The 20,196-nt window shown below is 37.6% G+C and overlaps 1 non-coding gene across 1 annotated transcript; it reads left to right on the top strand.

The window, feature by feature from the left end:
• The first annotated feature begins 19,795 nt into the window (after positions 1-19,795).
• Positions 19,796-19,914, top strand: LOC125819403 (5S ribosomal RNA). The gene has a single exon (XR_007442459.1). It is a non-coding gene; the product is annotated as a 5S ribosomal RNA (ribosomal RNA).
• Positions 19,915-20,196: the final 282 nt, after the last annotated feature.

The following is a 20,196-nucleotide window of genomic DNA, read 5'->3' as shown; positions in this document are numbered from 1 at the left end:
GTGGTCTATAATCATTGATAGCATATCCAGATACCATAGTAATCAAGACCTAATTTAGGAAAATAACCCGAAAAACATTGAGGGCAAATCTAGATGTCATTCATGTCATGTGGCCAAGCTTCATAGAACATATATACACTCTCATCTATAAGCTTTTTTTAGTCATAAACATACTTTCATGAACAAGCATTATTTTCAATAATTCATAAGTTTCATCATGTTTTCAAAGTCAATGCATCCTCAACTTCATAACATCAATCTCATCAAAACGACATACATAGCTTCATAAATTCATCTTTCATGGTTTCTAATCAAAATAATTGGTTATGCATTGGTTCATGAGAAATCAACTTTAAAATATGCAATTACTTCAATTCATGCATAAAAATTCATGAAACAATCAATTAAATCAATATTGAAAGGAACCCATGACCCAGAAGAAAACCCTAACTTCAATTGGAGATATCTAACTTCAAAATTGGAGAATTGAGGAAATCTATGGAGGAAAAGGCTCCATGAATTAAGACTATCATACCTTGGTACCAAAAGCTTGGAAGAAATGGAGGATTAGGAGGCTTGATTTTGAAACACTAGCTTTCTTCTTCAACTTCTAGAGAGAGAAATATTTTGGAGAGGAAGACTTGTTCTTCTTTTAGGAATTTGAGCGAATAATTTCAATTGGGAAAACTTGGGGGTAAAAATACTTATATAGGCTTCTATTAGAGGGTAAAATGACATAGTATTAGACTAGAATAATTAGGAAAACACCCAAAAGCCCTTAAGGAAAATAATTGTTGACCTCACCCACACCCCAAACAACGATCCGTTGGTCAGACCACGGACCATCGTGGTTGAGATCAGAGACCTCCAAATTATGGACCCCCAACGACGGACCCTACCTACGACCCGTGGATCCATTGACGGACCGTGGACCACGACCTTTGGTCCTAACTCTTGACCTGAAAATTTCTCTAAGTCTGGGACTCACCTACGAGACATATTATGACTCATGGATTGAACGACGGACCGTCTTGGTGACCCATCACAAAGTAATGGAACTAATAATTTTTTTTCAAAAATTCTAACTCGTCAACCACGCAACCACCAATGGACCGTCGTCCTACCTACGTGTAGTGGGTGGTGCCTTCTGTGCTAGCACTAGGTTTGTAAAAAACTAAACTTTCTCCCTTTTTGAATCTGAGGTGTTACATTATCTCCCCCTTGGGAACATTCATCCTTGAATGGAACTCAAGCTAGCATGAAAATAGTAGGAGAGAAACTAACAACCCAATCATTAAAGCAACTTCATCAAAAATGTGCATAACCAACGAGGAACCTCGACTTCAAGCTAAAACCTGTTCAAAACATCATTTTATACGGTCTATATGCAACTCATATTAAAATGCACATATTCATGAAGCAATCAAGTAAGCTAAATCATACATTTTTGAAAATCTTTTTTTCATGAGCATGCATGCATGAGGAAACATGAGAATGACTATGACACATAAATCCTAAAGAGTGAACCATGAGGTCTAAGACCTCAAACTAGACTCGATAATAGAAGGTAAAAGATAGGGGTACTAAGACATCACGTCGCCTTCAAACTTTCACATACCAAACCCAAAGCAAGGAACCCTTCTATCAATCTAAATAGTTCCCCACACACACCAATCATGAAGCACACCATCTCCCACTTGGGAGCAAACCCCACTAGTATTTTCAATTCCATCTCCCTCAACCCAAACATAACACCAAAGTCTTTACAACCACTAAACCATTGATATAAGTAAACACTTAAGAAGCTTCGACAAGGATTTCAAGGACCACTCCAAACACAATCTACATACATGAAGTCTTACCATATCGAACAAAACACTCAATATCAAGCAATGCATAACCATAAGCAAAAGAACTTAACTTACCAATTACCGCATCTGGGGAACCCTCATGATCTTGTTGAGTTTGAAGAACAAAAAACCTATCTTGTTTCGAACCACCACTAGAACCGGAAGAAGGGGAGGGTTGAGCCCGTCGATGATTATCTCCTTCATTTCTAGCAACCGAAGGACAATCTCTTATATTATGATCCATCTTCCCACAACAAAAACATGCATTTGAACCAGCTTGACACTAACCCTTATGTTTTCTCCCACACACTCAAAACTCAGGCCACATTTTCTCACTACTACCCTTACCTTCGGAATGATAACCTCCATCAAACCATGAATGTTAAGAATCGTCAACATCCATTTTTGCACTCTTTCAATCCCTAGTTTTCTCCTTAAGCTTTTCCCCTTCTATTTGTTGTGCATGAACAATTAAAAGAGAGACATCCATCTCCTTAACAAGCATGACAGTTAGGCATTCTTTGACCACTAAGTCGGAAGCACCCGACACAAATTTACTCATCCTTTCCCTTGGATCAGCTACCATAGTTGTAGCATATTTAGACAATTGTGTGAATTTTAAAGCATACTCATTCACACTCATATCCCCTTGACGAAGGACAATGAACTCAAGTGCCTTTGCCTCCCTCATTTCAAGGAAAAAGAACCTATCAAGAAAAGTAACCTTAAATTTCTACCAATCAAGAGGACCCTCATCTACCGCCCTCTCATCCTTCCATTGGTTGAACCAAACTTGAGCAACACCCTTAAGTTGATAAGCGGCCAATTTTGCCTTTTCCACTGTCGTCACTCCCATGATCATCAACACCTTATACACCTCATCAATGAACTCTTGAGGATCTTCCTCAATTTTAGACCCGTGAAATTCTGGAGGATTTATTCTATTATAGTCCCTCATTCTAGTTGCCATTGTACCAACCCTTGGGTTCACAGGAGCCACAACCTATCTATTTGCTTGAGTCATTATAGTTTGGGCCACTTCATGCAATATAGCTCGAAAATCATCATTAGTCACTTGCTCAGGCAAATGACTGACACTTGGGGAACCTCTAGTCTCACATTTTCACGAGCATTCCTATTCATTCTCAAGGGATTCCTTCGTGGAGGCATATTATGTAAATCATAAACACGATTTAGGAGAGATGGGCCTTTATAGAGTTAAGCTATATGTAAAGAATTTATAATAATGAAAAAAGTGAAGTTTCCTAAACATCGTATAACCTCTCGTTCATAAATAAGGCGTGTTTCACACTCATGAACAAGACTCAACTTGATGTGGCTTATGAGACATCCTAGGACCTGTCTAAACTTTGTGCTTTGAATATCAAGTTTGTCATCACCTGAAGTATACCCTAGATGGGATATGGCGTACAAGACCCCGAGAGGCCCTATACAAGACACTTAGCATACATCATACAAAATAAAGAGATTTGAAAATACAATTTCGAAACATAGAGTTTTATAAAATGAAGAGGAAATCTATCAAATATCTCAACGCCATCCAGTACATAAGAAGTGCTCTAGATGTAACCCATACATCAAGTTTAAAACTGAAATATAAAGACATAATGAAGTAAATGCTTGGTCCTATGAACATGAGGACTCACCAATCTTCAATATTAAACTAGTAGATCCCTATCCACTAGGATGAGCGATTAGAACGTCAAAACCTACATTAGTGAAACAATGTGCAAGAGTATGTGTTAGTACAAACATGTACCAAGAATGATAGAAATGCACAAAAGTATGAAATCATACTAAAAAAGAAATTTTCATGATATGCAAATACAAAATTAAAACATAACATAAGAGGGTTAGAAAACCTAAAACTAAATCATGATCAATGCAAGTAAAATTTTCTTTGAACACATGTGATATACTTTTTGAAGTAATGTTAGTTCATTATTAGTTTTGGAAGTTGCCTTAACCAACATAGAGACCATGCAAGCTATAAGATGGAACCCTGGTGTCAACCACACCGAAAAGGGTTGTCCTAATTTCAAAGGTAAGACTATGAATCTGAGCTAAAGTGGATCCACTAGGTAATGTATATCTCGACAATCATCCTATGGGGGCATATAGTTATGGGACATGAGTGGTCGCCTTTTGTGCACTCGGTGCAAAGCATAAATCCTACAGAATAGTTGTTAATTTTAACTTGTATCATGATCCATGGAAAGGAACAATTAAGCAACCAATCCAAGCTAGAGACATCATAGGATAGCTCCTTAGACCAAGCATGAGAAAACCTTTAATCGTCCATGATCTTTTCATAATAGCTTTCAAGGCCCACATACATTCACTTCATGTTATAATTCCCTACTACTATTGGAAATAGTTTTTAAATCGTGGCCTATAATCATTGGTGGCATAGCAGGATACCATACTAATCAAGAACTAATTTAGGAAAATAGCGTTAAAAGCATTGAGGGAAAATCTAGATGTCATTCATGTCATGTGGTCAAGCTTCATAGAGCATATACACACTTTCATTTATAAGCTTTCTTGAGTCATAAACATACTTTCTTGAACATGTATTCTTTTCAATAATTCATAAGTTTTGTCATGTTTTCAAAGTCAATACATCCTCAACTTCATTACCTCAATCTCATCAAAAGGACATGCATATCTTCATAAATTCATCTTTCATGGTTTATGATCAAAATCATGGGTTATGCATGGGTTCATAAGACATCAACTTAAAACCATGCAATTACTTCAATTCATACATAAAAAGTCATAAAACAATCAATTAAATCAATATTGAAAGGAACCCATGACATAGATGAATACTCTAACTTCAAAATTAGAGAATTTAGGAACTCCATAGAGGAAAGGGCTCTATGGATGAAGACTATCATACCTTGATACCAAAATCTTGGAAGTAGTGGGGGATTAGGAGGCATGATCTTGAAACCCTAGCTTTCTACTTCAACTTCTAGAGAGAGAATTATTTTGGAGAGGAATAGTTGTTCTTCTTTTAGGAATTTGAGAGAATGATTTCAATTGGGAAAATTTTGCATTATAAAATACTTATATAGACTTCTATTATAGGTAAAAACAATATACTATTAGGCTAGAATAATTAGGAAAAGACCTAAAATCCCTTAAGGAAAATAATTGCCGACCTCACCCACGGTCTGTTGGTTAGACCACAGACCTTCCTGGTTGGTCGTGGTTAAGATCAAAGACCTTCCAATTATGGACCCCCTAACGATGGGCCCCACCTATGGCCCATGGGTCCATCGACGGACCATGACAACGGTCGTAAGTCCCAACTCTTGACCTCAAAATTTCTCTAAATGTGGGACTCACCTACGAGACCTATCTATGACTCGTGCATTGAACGACGGACCATCCTGGTAATCCGTCACAAAGAACTGGAACTGAACATTTTGTTCTAAAATTATTACTCGCCAACCACGCCACCACCTACGGACAGACGTCCCACTTACGGGTCGTGGGTGGTGTCGTTTGTGATGGGATCAGGTCTCTGAAAAACTAATTTTTCTCCCTTTTTGAATCTGATGTGTTACACTTATTTGTTTGAAAACACTACTTGTTACCACTTTTCCTATACTTTATTTACACTTTCTATCGAATCCTTGATTGTATGCATACACACACTGTGGTTCCATGGGGGGTGTCTCACACTCCTCCTAAACTTCTTTAGATTCTCTAATTTCAGAGTTGGTGCTATTAGGTTAGTGCTTCTTCTCGCAATTATTGAGTCCTACTCTTAAACATCTAGAAAAAAATCGTACTTTAGAAATAGGTCATATTGTGTAGCCTTAGGCAGGACAATATAAGATAGTGTCATTATTTTTAGGAAACCACCTTCATGTGAACGGGTTTCTTCTTTAAAAAATCTGATGACATACATTTTAAACGAAATTGATATGAATGACCAAACTAAAACATGTGATAGATTTAGCGAAACATAAATTTAGCATACCCTTTACCCTTATTTTAGATGAATATCAACCAAACCTATTGAATATTAAGATGGTTCTTTCGGGTGGTGAAACATCAATTGAGCAGATGGAGTCGAGGTTCGAAGGCATTTGGGTGCATTGTTATCACTCATAGGGACCCGAGTCACCAAAATCATCATTACTCTACTAATAGAGTTTTGAGATCTAAGCACGGTGACCTTTAAATTCTTTGATTTTGAGATCACTCCCACATTGGAAGAATTTAGTGATTTTACTGAACTGTCGATCATAAAAACAATGCTAGTATTTCCATCAGCCATATGTAAAGGAGATTTTCCGAGGCTCTAAGGGATGCATATTTTTCCATCATCAAAAAATGTGTAAAATGGAAAAGTAAAGCTAGAATACCTTTTTGAAAGGTATGGTCTTCTTGAGAGCTTCGATGAACATCTAGAAGAATTCACTTGCACCTATAGAGAATAGGTATACATGAGGCCAAGGGTCTTCATGATGGCCTTCTTGGGAGACATGGCCTTCCCAATGAAATTTCATTTCATCGGCATCAACATCAATATTTTACTGATAGTTTTGAACCTCTTCGTAGAGTCACAAAGATATTCCTTGGTGCATACGATTCTTGCCAAGGTATTTTGGTTGTTTGAACATGCACAAGAGGCATAATTTCTTTGGAGGTTGCGACCTATTGTTACAGATATAGGTGATAAAACACTTTAATCATTGTCATCTGCAAATAGAATACTGCATATATGCCCATAATAGGATCTAGATCCACAAGGATCATCTTAGATATTGGACCACACCCGTTGGAAAAGAATAGTGGCATGCGTTATTTGCCAACCTCACTGGAGATTTCATCCAGTGGAAATATCCTTGGATGGCAGGATTGGCATTTATGAGCACTCGACACTTGTACTTTATCGAGTTGATCAATCTAAGAGGCATTCAACCGTATGTTCCTCTTCGAGTTTTGCGACAATTCAGAGTCATCTAAGACATATCATTATGGTTGACCATGGAATTACATGAGGATGGTTTACCTTAGTCCGAACAACATAGGTAAGGAATTTGAAATTAGTTTGAGATTATATGATTGTAATGAACATAGAACAAGAAAGATGGTGCACGACATAGAATTACGTATGGTGGTCCACGGTAAGCCATCTGGCTCGACCTAGTGAAGATGGGATCATAGGGTTTGCAAACAACCTGTGGGTTCATTGGGTTAGAGAATAAGTACTTCCTCGCATGGAACTCACCACTCCTATGCATAATCGAGTAGTTTATGGCTCCATCGACTATTTAGTATAGGTGGTGGAGGATGAAGAGGAAGATGATCCTTAAGAGGACCAAGAATAAGATCTATAATAAAACCCAGAAGAAGATCTCGAGGAGGACCTAGAAGAAGATACAAAAAAAGTCCTAGAAGAGGATCTCGAGGAAGAACCAGAAGAAGAGATGGGAATACCATAGGGAAGGTCTAAAATATGGGTTAAAACAGCTATGACCCGAGAGATGGAAGATTGATAGACACGACACCCAAGTATAAGCTCGATGAGTCTCTATAGTACCACCTACTGCTATATTATGATATGAGCGATGACGGCGACGATGCTCCAACCTGCCCTTAGATTATCTTTCTTCATTTTTACTTTATAACTTTTCCTCAAAGATCAGTATGGCCTATCCCTTTGTATGCCTTATGGCAACCCGTGTACAATCATTGTAGGCGTCTACCTACTTACTTCATTGTATGATCCAAACCTCCTTTGACTCATGAAGTTATGTTTTGTTCCAAATCCAAAATGTATTTAAATGGATCATTTATCATCAAACTGATTTCAACGTAAGCTAACCTCTTGAGAAAAGAGGCTCTCTATTATAACACATTTTTAATGTCGCCAACTTGGAGTATATACATGTTCCATATTTGTTACATCATTATATATATCGCAAACTAACATGGTTTCCCTTTTCTTTCTTTTCATTCCCTTTTTGTTGATCATTAATTCCCCAAGAATGTTGATTTATGTCAACTTGCAAGCTAGCTGACTCATGGTACAACCTTCAATCCAAAATAAAGATGACTGAATGAGATGAACTTGATGTTGTTGCAAAAATAATGATACCAATAGAGAATCCCAGGAGTTCTCAAATGCACGAGACATCCAAAATAATAAAAAAAATGACTCACTTAGCACAGGAACATGAGATCCTATGGGAGCAATTAAGTCAAGTATGAGACTTGGACAAACTTTTGGCTACCACTTTCCTGACTTTCACGAGGCCTATCTACTTCCTAAATGTTGACTTACATTTAACCGACTACCAAATCTGCCTAAACAAACTCAACATGCTCCTGCTCACGGTTTAGCCCCACCAACTTCTCCCTCAACAGTTGGGACTGTTCCAGACCTTTCCACGCAAGACCCTACACTACCTACCTACTCAGTAATGCAATAGATATTTGAGGCCTACTTCGATGATCCCTACGAGCTACATGTTCCATCTATATATATCGTTGGAGATCCTACCTTCACAATGCTAGATGTGGTCAATGTCCAGTATAAGGACAATCAATATGTAGAAATTGAGAAAGATGCTTCATTGAAAGAAGATGCCTCGATAAACGCCAAACTTCATAATCTAAGCAAGACATAAAAAGGTTGCAAGTCACTAAGGGAATAGAGAGCCTCAGTTTTGATGACTTATGCATCTATCCAGACATGAATATGCCAATGAGGTACAAGCCACCAAATTTGAAATATTTGATAGATATGGTGACCCTCACGCACATTTGAGAACATACTACGACAAGTTAGTCAACATAAGGAGAAATAAGAAGCTAAGGATGAAGTTTTTCATCTGAAGTTTATTCGAAGAAACATTGAATTTGACTTGGTATACATGCCAGAATCCTCGCGAATGGCATGACTGGTAGGAAATGAGTGAGGATTTCATGACTTGCTTCTGATTCAATATCGATATCACTATAGATAGATTTTCATTGGCCAATATATAGAAGAAACCATTTGATGACTTCCAGGTTTATGCGTGACATTAGAGAACTGATACCAGCAGGTTTCAACCACCATTGAATGAGAGTGAGCTCTACAAGTACTTTATTCGAGCACAAGAAGGTATCTAATTTGACAAGTTGATATCAATGATGGGCCAGAAGTTCACCGAGTTGGTCAAGATGGGAGACTTTCTGGAGGTTGGCCTCTAATATGGGGAAATTAAATTGATGGTCGCATTGCAAGCCACAAGTAGGACCACCAAATTGGGTTCCATTGGTGGAATCAAGAAGAAAGGGATGATGTTTCAGTTACCAACACGGAGGACCATCCCACCGATACGCCAACAACCCCCAATTTGTTGCAGCTACTGAATATGTCCTATACTAGTATATAGTACCCAAGCACACTATAATCCACCCCCGAGAACTAGCATACTAAAAATCCACCAAGACTATATGTTTCTTTCAAAGAACAAATTCACCACAATTGACCAGCATATGCACCAAGACTGAGTCAAATGTTAAAGCTAAAAATACTCGCACCTACACACCAATTGCCGAACCTTATGCCCAATGTTTGTAAGGCTGAGGACAACATGAGCGTTGCATCTAGTTGAAGGAAAACTCCTTGATCCAATCCCTCGCAACTTCTGTGGAAATAAGTGATGACCTTACCACTCCAGAATCTAGGGACACAACACAAAATATTGTTATTGCTTGAAGAACCAGATCAAGTCATTGATCAAAAGGAGTAATAAAATGCATTACAACATCTTCAAACATGAACAACAACCCTTTGCCAAATAATGACAATCGAGAAGTTAACATGATTACTCTAGATGAAGAATATAAGGTCCCTAACATTCCAAACATAGATGAAGCTGATACCATGACATCTTCGGCATAACTTGTTATCACTGTTCAACTAAGGAAACCTTTGAATATCCAAACATATCTCCTAAAAGTTTTAGTGATCAGTAAAATTGCTACTAAGCCAGAATTTGACACAAAAGTAGTCCCATAGGACTATCGATCAGAAGCCAAGGGCAAAGCAATTGACGCTACAATGGCTCATTGTATTATCTATTTTTCCATTCATTATCTCCTTGGTCCAGCGAGTAGGAATAAGTCTAGTTCTAATGTTGCGCACCATCAAAAATCAATCAAAGCAAAGAGAAAAACAACACATGCATAAACGCTATTCAAGAATTACTAATTATTAGGTCTATATTGTTAATTCTTCATGGTTCCCATAACCCTAGTTGTTGAGTTAGCTACTCAAACTTGTTTGATCACAACTCATATTAATGTGGTTAAAATAAATCATGAACTTATAAGCAGAATTGTTGAATTCCAAAATCTTGAATTGAAGTTGTAAAGTAATGATTAAATATCAAAGATGTAATTCAAAAGCAATAGATTCAATAATTAACAAGTTGATTCTCAAACAAAAAAAGAGTAAAAACGAATACTTTATAAGAATAGTACTTATAGACATTTAATCCTAAATAAAACAAACTAAGGATAATTAGGATTCGGCAGCCTTCTATGACCTAGGACCTATGGACCATAGGTCCTTGTACACGTCATGGAGTTCTCTCATGGAAACAGTCTTTAATTCATCCTTCAAAATCTCTTCTATGGACACGACCTACGGTCCGTAGACCAGTGTATGGTCTATCATGTTCAATCGTAATCTAAGCCCTGGACATTCAAACTCTTTGATAACCATCTATGGGCCTCAACCTATGACTCATAAAAGTTACAACGATTTGTGGTCCTCTCTCGCTACTTTAGACATGACTTCATTACTATTGATCCTATCTACGACTTCCACCTGCAATTCATAGAAGTTTCTATAGCTCATAGGTTGGCTCGTGAAAGGCCCAAAATTTGTTGCTACCATTGTATCATCCTACTCAACTTCCAAAACCTATTTTCCTGCAAAATACACATAAAACACAATCAACTCTACTAACAAATGCTCAAAAGACATGAAAAATCTCAAGTTTAAAGCATTACAAGTACCGTAAATCTAAGCTACATGAGCACTCTCAACTTAAAATCCTTACTTTTCCTCAAGCATCACTACTATCACATAATGACATTACGACAATTGCATAGTCTTTTAAAAAAAACATTCTCCATTTTTTTTCATTCATAACATAGTGCAATAATTCATCTCTTAACAAGCTAATACATATGGATCCATTTATGACATCACTAAACCAACAGACAAATTTACATGCACAACAAACAATCACCAAGATAAGGACTTATCAATAGTGTCATGTATAACCTTACTACAAAAAAATCTCATTTTCACATAGATATCAAGATATTTTTTTTCATGAATAAGGACTCGGTATACACTCACTCTCACAAAGAAACCCAATACCATACCTGCTAAATACCAAAAGTTTGCCCTTATTTCCAATACTTGGACTCTCGAATAGTTAAATTAGGATCACTATAGGACTTTCTTGGCTTGTAATGTAGGCTTGGGTACATGTGTCGTATATTTATTATAGTGACTTTTTCCCTTCTTGACAATATCTTAACTACATTCCACCTTGCGCTACCAATACTCAATAAAGCCTTGTACTCATCAATGTTTGGGTGTGGCTTTTGCTTCTTCTTTTCTTCTCAATATTTTTCTCTTATTTTTATTCACTTCTTTTTCTCTTTTTTTTTTCACGGACACTGATTTGACATTTCAAGCACACCGCTTCCAATTCTAGGTGACAACAATCATAAATTAGTATAAAACTCAACAAATGAGTTGGGGTCGAATACCACATGGAGCGGTACGTGTTATAAATTCAATTAGGAAGTGCAAACGTGGTCTAATCAGCCATATGAATAAAAATTATTGAAAAAGATGTTAATCAAATTAAATGGGGTACACGAATGTCAGATAGGGGGTTTTGGTTTGCAATTATCAACTACAAAGCAGTCACAAACAATTCGAAATAACAATAGGGAGAAGGATTCTCGAGATGTGATCGATTATAGGAAAATTGTGATATATGGGTATTTGCAACTACTAGTAAACAACTAAAAATCAGTTATTAGGCTAGACTATAAGGGAGATAGCTTTCTCTCAAACAACTACCCCGAATCAAGTGATTTATTTTGAACATCAACAAGCATGACAATGAAGAAAAACCCACACCTTAATTCATCTACTCTTTCGAGCTAGATGGGTGGGATTGTGTTTAGGATTCACTCTCTCGAGCTAAACCCAGCTCAACCCAATATTCATAAATCATTAATCAATAATCTTAGTTCTAAAACCTCTCTCTTGAGCAAGCTAAGAACACAAAGATGGAACTTATTTTTGGAGATAGCGACTTGATGATCTCCTTCTTCATGACTTCTTGCATTGGGGGATTTAACCTTCTTTTATGCTCAACACTTGGCTTGCATTCACTAACCAATTGAATCTTGTGGGTACAAATACAAGGAGGTATTCCCACGATATGGCAATAGTTCATCTAATGGCAATGATATATCTTTTAAACACATTAATAAGCCTACAACCCGCATCCACTAGAGTTCCCTTAGCTGCCACTCCTCCTGCAACATAATCAATGCCAGCTTTGGCACCTCCTGTGACCCCTGTGTTCCCTGTCATTTCTCCTCCTAGGATTCTGAACAAATTGAAAGGAGATGGTTTACGAACTATATTCAAGGAGAAGTTACTTTCGACAGAAGGCTTGGAAGCAAAGTATCCATATGTGAGTGAGACCCTTCACTTTCACAGATTCGAGCAGTTCACCCAGCCTCGAGGCCCCTATATTCCCTCTTGGGTTCGTGAGTTCTACAAAGCTTATGGTGATCTGGTTCCCAAGAGTAAGAAGAAGGCCATTGAGTTCAGACCTGTAAAGACAGTCATGGTCCGAGGCAAGGAGATCGGGTGCAGCAGTTAGTATATTAACCTTGTCCTAGGTAGAGATATACATTCTACACACCCATATGATGGATTTCCTGTATCTGAAGGGATGGCTGGCACCTCTGATTTCTGATACCACTCCAAGGTGGATCAAAGCGGGCGCCCCTATTGAGAAGAGGGATTTGAGTATTGTTGCACGGTTTTGGTTTGGCTTTATCAGCAGCACTATTATGCCATCCTAGAATGAGTCTGTCCTTCGCCATCCTAAGGAGGCCTGTCTTGGGTCGATCATATCCAGGAGGCGCATTGACCTAGGACTTCTAATTTCACAGGAGATGGCCATGAGAGCCAAGAAGAGACAAACTTCTCTGCCTTTCCCAGTCCTGATCACTAAGTTGTGCTGGCGAGCTGGAGTACCCCGAGATGCTGCTAGAGATTTTTAGGTCAGCCGATGCTCCTCCACTGACATTTGGCACATTGAGGCCAAGTATACTAGAGAAGAAGCTAACAGGAGGAGGACAGCCTCGACAAATACATCCCCAGAGGTGGATGTTGATGCGATTCCTACAGAGGCATCTTTGCCAAATAAGACCTCAGGGTGTGAAAAATTTATGTACCAATATTGAATTTGAATTCATAATGCCTAATATTAAAGTTAAACTTGTAATAACGCCAAGTTTGTATTAGTTTAATTTTTATTATTTCTTTAATAGTTAATTTTATGAGATAAATATTTTCATTAATGCAAATATATATTTATATTTGGCTAGGTATTTGTATTTAAATTAAAGTATTATATATGGCACAAATGTATTATCAAGTTAACAAGATCTTCTAACTTCAAAATATATTATTTTAAAATGTTCCCAGTTTTTTTTTTAAAAAAAAACTCAGAAACCAATATGAAAATATGTGAATATATAAAATGTATTTGTTCTCTTCACATGTTCATATGACATCTAAAGAATTTAACGTGGAATACACATGCAAAGCACATTTGGTTAGATGACAAGAAAAATACAAAGCAAATATTGCCTATAAGGTAATATTAATGAGATAAAACTAATTACATGATGAACCTCATAAAATTGAAAAAAATATATACATTATTGCATATTACTAATAAAATTTTCTTTGACCATCTTAATAGGTTTGAGTGAATAAGAAATATATATGACGATCCACGTTGAACATTCACAAAAAATCTGCAATATTATTTTTTGCTAAGCTTGTTAGTCAAATCTTCGCTACTATTTACTATAACATATATTTTTGGAATTGGTAATCACGTGCACCTTCATATCTAATTCCAACAATTTTGGCTTGAAATAAAACTTGAACCTATCAAGTGCAGCAACTAGATCATCGTACTCATCAATACCATCACTATTAAAATTCATCATCACCACTACTAGAACATCAACACTTAACCTTTCCTCAATGGACACCTCAAATTCTTGCCTCAAAATGTGATTCACCACATATACCGATTTGTGATCACTTTCATGTTTCATAGAGCTACATATGTTAAAAGTTACCTACTTATTATTTAATCGGAACTTCATTTGCGCTCACTCCATATCGACCAACGTCCGTCCAGGTGCAAGAAATGGTTTCCCTAAGATGATGGGAACCTCAAAATCAACCTCACAGCCTAAGATCACAAAGTCCTCCGGAATGATGAATGACTCTACTTTCACAAAGACATCTTGCAACACTCCAATGGGCCTCTTCACAGTACTATCATCCATAAGTAAATGCATCGTAGTCGGTTTTGGAGCTCCTAGACCCAATTTCTTATAAATTGATAATGGCATTAAATTAATGTTGGCACCTAAATCACACATGGCCTTCAAAAAGTGCAACATACCAATGGTACTGTGAAGAGGCCCATTGGAGTGTTGCAAGAGGTGGCGATTCCCTTTACTTTGGCCATCTATCCGCATGTGGTATGTCGATTGGTACATGAGGAACCACTGCTAATGAACCCACAACTCTGGCTTTCGCACTAAAGAGATGGTTAGTGACATCTTTGATTTTGCATGCTTGGGTTAGGCGAAATGCCTCACTCCATCTGTCTACTAGCCTATTTGTAAGGGGGTGTTTACTTGTCGACACAATTTCCCTATCAAACATAAAAATAAAAGTTCGACTCTCTCATTGAGTGCCCTGTCCCGAATTTCTGTAGTTGTTATCCGACCCACATTTACTGGGTAACCAGCCATAAGGAAAGCTACCAATGATGCAAGTGATAGAGACAAGGTGTTTCATTACCTATAGGCCGCAACTGTGCACGAACAACAACCCACATGACCTTGGCTGGAAAAGACTGTGAAGCTTTAGTAATGTGTACCTGCGATCCTGTAAGCCAAGTTTTATTCTCCCCCTCTGAAGCAATTTCACTTGCAATCCAGCGCATGATCTGCTATCGAGAACTCTAATCCTCCATTTTAGTTTCACTTGTGACAACATGATGTTTAACCTCAAAAAAGGACAAATGAAGCTCGTACTGTGTATTCTGGACAATGGATCATCCTGTTGATAGTAGACTCGGAGATATCCGTGGATGTGTCCCGAACCATAATTGAGTTAAGTGGTCCCCAGGTACTTTCAATGTCCTTTTGCCCCCTTTTAGTAGTCTCAATCTCTGCGGCAAAGTTCATCAATGTGGCTACATATGAAGCATCAAATTCTCTGGTCAGGGGGTTGGAAAATTCTCCAGGTGAGTCGTTCATCCATTCAAACCACTGCAGTTTAAATATCAAGTAAATATCTGGGAATGATTTGATAGGCGCCACTATTACTCTAGTCTCAGGCATGATTGCTATATTCTTAAAGTCGCTCGAGTTGTTCACATTTCCATTCTTTAAGAAATCTTTGGACATGTTCACAGTCCACATGGAGTGGAAACAGTCAATCAATTGTTGTCTCACTGCTAGATTGAATTCATGGAGTTGAACATATTGGAACATTGTATCATCGGTGGTAACATCATTACCCTCTTCTTCAACACCAGTTTCTTCCTGTGCTCCAGTTTAAGCTTCGGATCCTTCTATAGGTGGAGGTCTAGTTGCATTTTCCGGAGAGCCGCTAGTGGACTCTCCACTACCTCCAGAACCACTATCAGACTTGCTACCCGATTCCTTACCACTTTCGGAACTACTACCTTCCTCTTCAGACTGTGAATGAGTGTTCTAGAGAATGGCTCTCGTTGTATTAGATCTAGTAGTTCGAGGTATGTGTTTTTCAATGGTGGTATTTATCTGAACCTCAGAACTACTAGACTCTCCGTCATTTTCACTTTACGATTAAGAAGGAGATGTTGAGGGATATGGGGCTGCAGACTTTCTTCAGAGAGCCATAGTACCTGGAAAATACAAAAACAAATTAGTACTCAAATAAGAAAAATGACACACTCTTGGGTACTCAGACTTCCCCTGTGTAATTACAATGTGACTTCTTACCTTAAAAATGCCGTCACCCAATCAATCATTGGGAAGGGCCATGGAATTAAAATGAAAAATAGAAATAATCCAAAATTTTATATGTCCAAACTTACACTTCAATTAAGAATTATAAACGATCGAAGTCAATTTATAAAGCTCAACGTGAGTTGAGATCGATTCCACAGTGAATTTCTTTACATAAATAATTTCACTATCACGTTTACCCAAATGTTGTTATATTTCCTAGAGAAAACAATTACATAATGTAAAATGGGTTTACCTGTAAAGTTCTAGTAACCAAGATTGTTAAACAAGATCCGGATTAACAATTAACAGAGTGTTGATTCTAAAGTTGTTTTGATAAGTAAATAAAACCAGGGTTGTGTTTCCCATGACATTACATCTAGTGTTCATCCATAACTAAGTTTAAGGTAATTAAGTCTTTTCAAATTATAGGCAAGTTGACTATATCTAACACTTCTTAGTCTGGTTAGACAATTTTCACTAAATTCCTCTCGGTCCTTGAGCGTTAACATATTCTACCCTCACGTACAATGATGTGAAAGTTCTCTTCTTTCAAACTGAACCTTTAACGTAGTTTTATTAGAGTAACTCCACTTTTTTCCAACTATCTCTTTTCTCTCTAACAATTAATAGATACAGGCTGACTCTAATGCGTGCACTCATTAGAACAACTGAATAATGAAAGTTGAGTTAAATATTGCAAATACAATTCACCTTCTTCTCATTTTAAGAATTCATGTTTAGATTTATGTCATAGTTCCCACAACCCTAGTTCTGATGTTTAGCCACTCATGATTTCCACTCAATGAACAGAGATTAGTAATGAAAACATTAAAACAGTTTACTTACGAAAATCTTTAAATTCAATGAACGCTTGATATTGAGAAAATCAAAATCCAACTCCAAAGAACGATTAATGTTAATCGATAAAAACCAAAGTGAATAATATTTCAAACTTAGTCGCTCGTTCCAGATATGATGAGATAAAACAAAAATATGACCTAATTAATTCAAATAGAATGTCTAAACTGAGTCCTACTCAAAGTAGGACTTATATGTCATTCAATTTCATGGACACTCTGACGGTCCATCAGGGGCTTCACGGTCCGTGAAGCCCTCCGTGGTCTTTACTTAGAACTCTCAATAGTTAATTCTTTAAGGTTTGCATACTGGAATCCTACCACAGACATCACCATGGTCCGTCTAGGTTCCCGTGGTCTTTACTTGGCCAATTTACTTTTCTACTTCTCGAGGTCTACCCACTAGAAGTATATCATCATCGTCACCACGACCTGTTATGATGACCAAGGTCGTTTGGGTGTCCGTGGTCTTTACTTTGGCCAAACCATAATATGGCTCCTTGAAGTCTTCATATTGACTCTTCTCCACGGGCAGCATCATGATCCGTGACAGGGACTAGGGACCGTCATAGCTCCCATAGTCTTAACTTAGAGAATTATGTCATCAGCCGCATCAACCTCCAATTTACTACTTCCTCTTCACGGGTTTCATCATGGCTCGTTTGGAGGACCACGACACATCTAGGGCTCTGTGGTCTTCACTTGGACATCTGAATCCCAAATTCCAGCATTTCTTTTCTCTTTCACATCTACCTATTTTATCTGTACAAACATCACCAAACACATTATATCTACATAAATACACTTGACTCTCACAATAATCCTTAGTTTTGAGCATCAAATGTGCTAAGATCTCATGGCACATCACACCGCCAGTTGAGGAATGTTACTATGAGAAGAATGCAAATTTGGTGAATGATCAGATGGGGGTATCCGAACCAACGTCCAAGGTTCCAATTAGGAAAATATGTGCCATGGTCAAGGAAACCAAGGTCGGAACTATGGAAACTACAACCGAGAGGAAAACTATGTCCGCGATGGGAACTTCAACCGTGATAACACCTACAATCGAAAAAACTATGGCAACAGGAATGAGAGAGTTGGGCCCTATGTTCCACCTGGTAATAGAGAATCTGGTAATAGAGAGGGTGTTAACACTATGATTAGCATTGAGGATATTATTCTAAAGATGATGAAGAGGTTTGATGCGACAAATGAAAATGTGAAAGAGATGCGTAATGATTTATCTAGGATTGGTCAGAAGGTAGATACCCATGCAGTGTCAATAAAGCAACTTGAGTAGCAGTTTAGTCAGTTGTCCACTATTGTAAACCCTCGCCAGCATTGCACAGTTCCTAGCAACATCATCAAGAATCCAAAAATGATGGGCATTGTATGGCAGTTACTACACGAGGAGGAAAAATAGACTATTGATCCCCACATTCCATCTGAGATTGAAAAAGTGGTAGAAAAATATGCAGATGAGAGAGGTTACTTGAGGTTCGAAAGATACCATAGAAAAGGAAGTTGAGGTGACCCAAAAAGTTGTTTCCACAGAGGTTGATGAAAAAGATTATTGAAGGAAAATACTACTAGTTTATAGTAATGTTGAAACATCTTTCCATTAATGTTCCATTGATAGAAGCTTTGGAGCAAATGCCTGGATATGCAAAATTCATGAAGGACTTGGTGACCATAAAGAGGGAAGTCAGTTTTGTGAATGATACAAACTCAAGAAATCACAAGGCTTTCTCAATAAATTCCACCACTTAGTGCAAATATTTTCATCTAAACTCAACAAGATAACTCATGTGGATAAAAAAATGACATAGGCCGACCAATAGACATCACCACATACACTTATAACAATCACCAAGGTACCAACACTACAATAATATAACTAGTGCCCTCACTTCAAAGAAATCCTCATTCACACAACAAATCTGATTTTTAAGTTCAAGGAATCAGTCAACACTCACGCTCAAAAGTGAATTCAAATACAATTAGTGCTCAATACCATAGGCTTGCCCTTATTTTCACTGCACAAAATTTCCAAACTAATCACTAGGATCACCATAGGACTTTCTTAGCTTGTAATGTATGCTCAAGGTCAGGTAGGGTACATTTGGGTACTTTTAGTGACTTTTCTACCCTCCTTGACATTACATAGGCTTTTTACCTCTTTTTCCAACCAATTCTTGACATATTTTTATTTTCTACTCTTGTCCTTGACTCTCTTCAGCACATATGTGACTGACTTTATCTCTCTTCTTTTTCTTTTACTTTTTTTTTCTTTGTTTCTCATCATCATTTATCATTATTTTTGTGTCTTTTAACTTCAGTCACATCTTTTTCTATCCTTTTCTTTCTTCTATACACAACTCTTTTCATACCTTTATCATAAGGTTTCCATTTTCCTAGCAACCCTCAACTTATGTAAGTTGCATGAGTTGAGGTGCACAATATCCGATGTCGGACCAGTATATTGAGTAATTCTCGATGTATGATGTCGATTGTTTGACTTAATTGAATTAAATTGAGACGTCTTTAGGACAGGTGATGGGGGCGTTGAGGATGGGACTGACGGGCGAATTCATTCTTCGATGTGTGGAGGCAAGGTCAGTGGTGGGCAGGCTAGGGCGTTGGAGGAAGGAGGTGTTTAATAAAATTTAGAGTGCTACGAATGATTGATGCGATCATACCAGCACTTACACACCGGATCCCATCAGAAATCCTAAGTTAAGCGTGCTTGGACGAGAATAGTACTAGGATGGGTGACCCCCTAGGAAGTCCTCTTGCTGCATCCCTCTTTTTTGTCGAAATTTTGTCGTGTAATTGAAAATATATTATTATTTTTTTGCAAAAACGATATCGGATTGAGACATCGTTAGGACAAGTGATGGGGACGTTGAGGATGTGCGTGATGGGCGGCGTCATGTGTCGGTGTGTGGAGGCTAGGTTGGTGGGTGGACTTTCTTCTAATTATGAAAAATAGCAAGCTTTAGTTAGCTTGCTTTTTTATTTTGTAATAAAAATAAAATGACTAGTAAGTACTACTGCTAGCTTAGTAATGAATAATTAATCACACC

Source organism: Solanum verrucosum, unplaced genomic scaffold (genome assembly GCF_900185275.1).
Source record: "Solanum verrucosum unplaced genomic scaffold, falcon-dt-bn FXZP01000244.1, whole genome shotgun sequence".
NCBI classification, from domain to species: Eukaryota; Viridiplantae; Streptophyta; class Magnoliopsida; order Solanales; family Solanaceae; genus Solanum; species Solanum verrucosum.
Note: the sequence above shows the minus strand (reverse complement) of the source record. Positions and strands in the feature narration are given on the sequence as shown.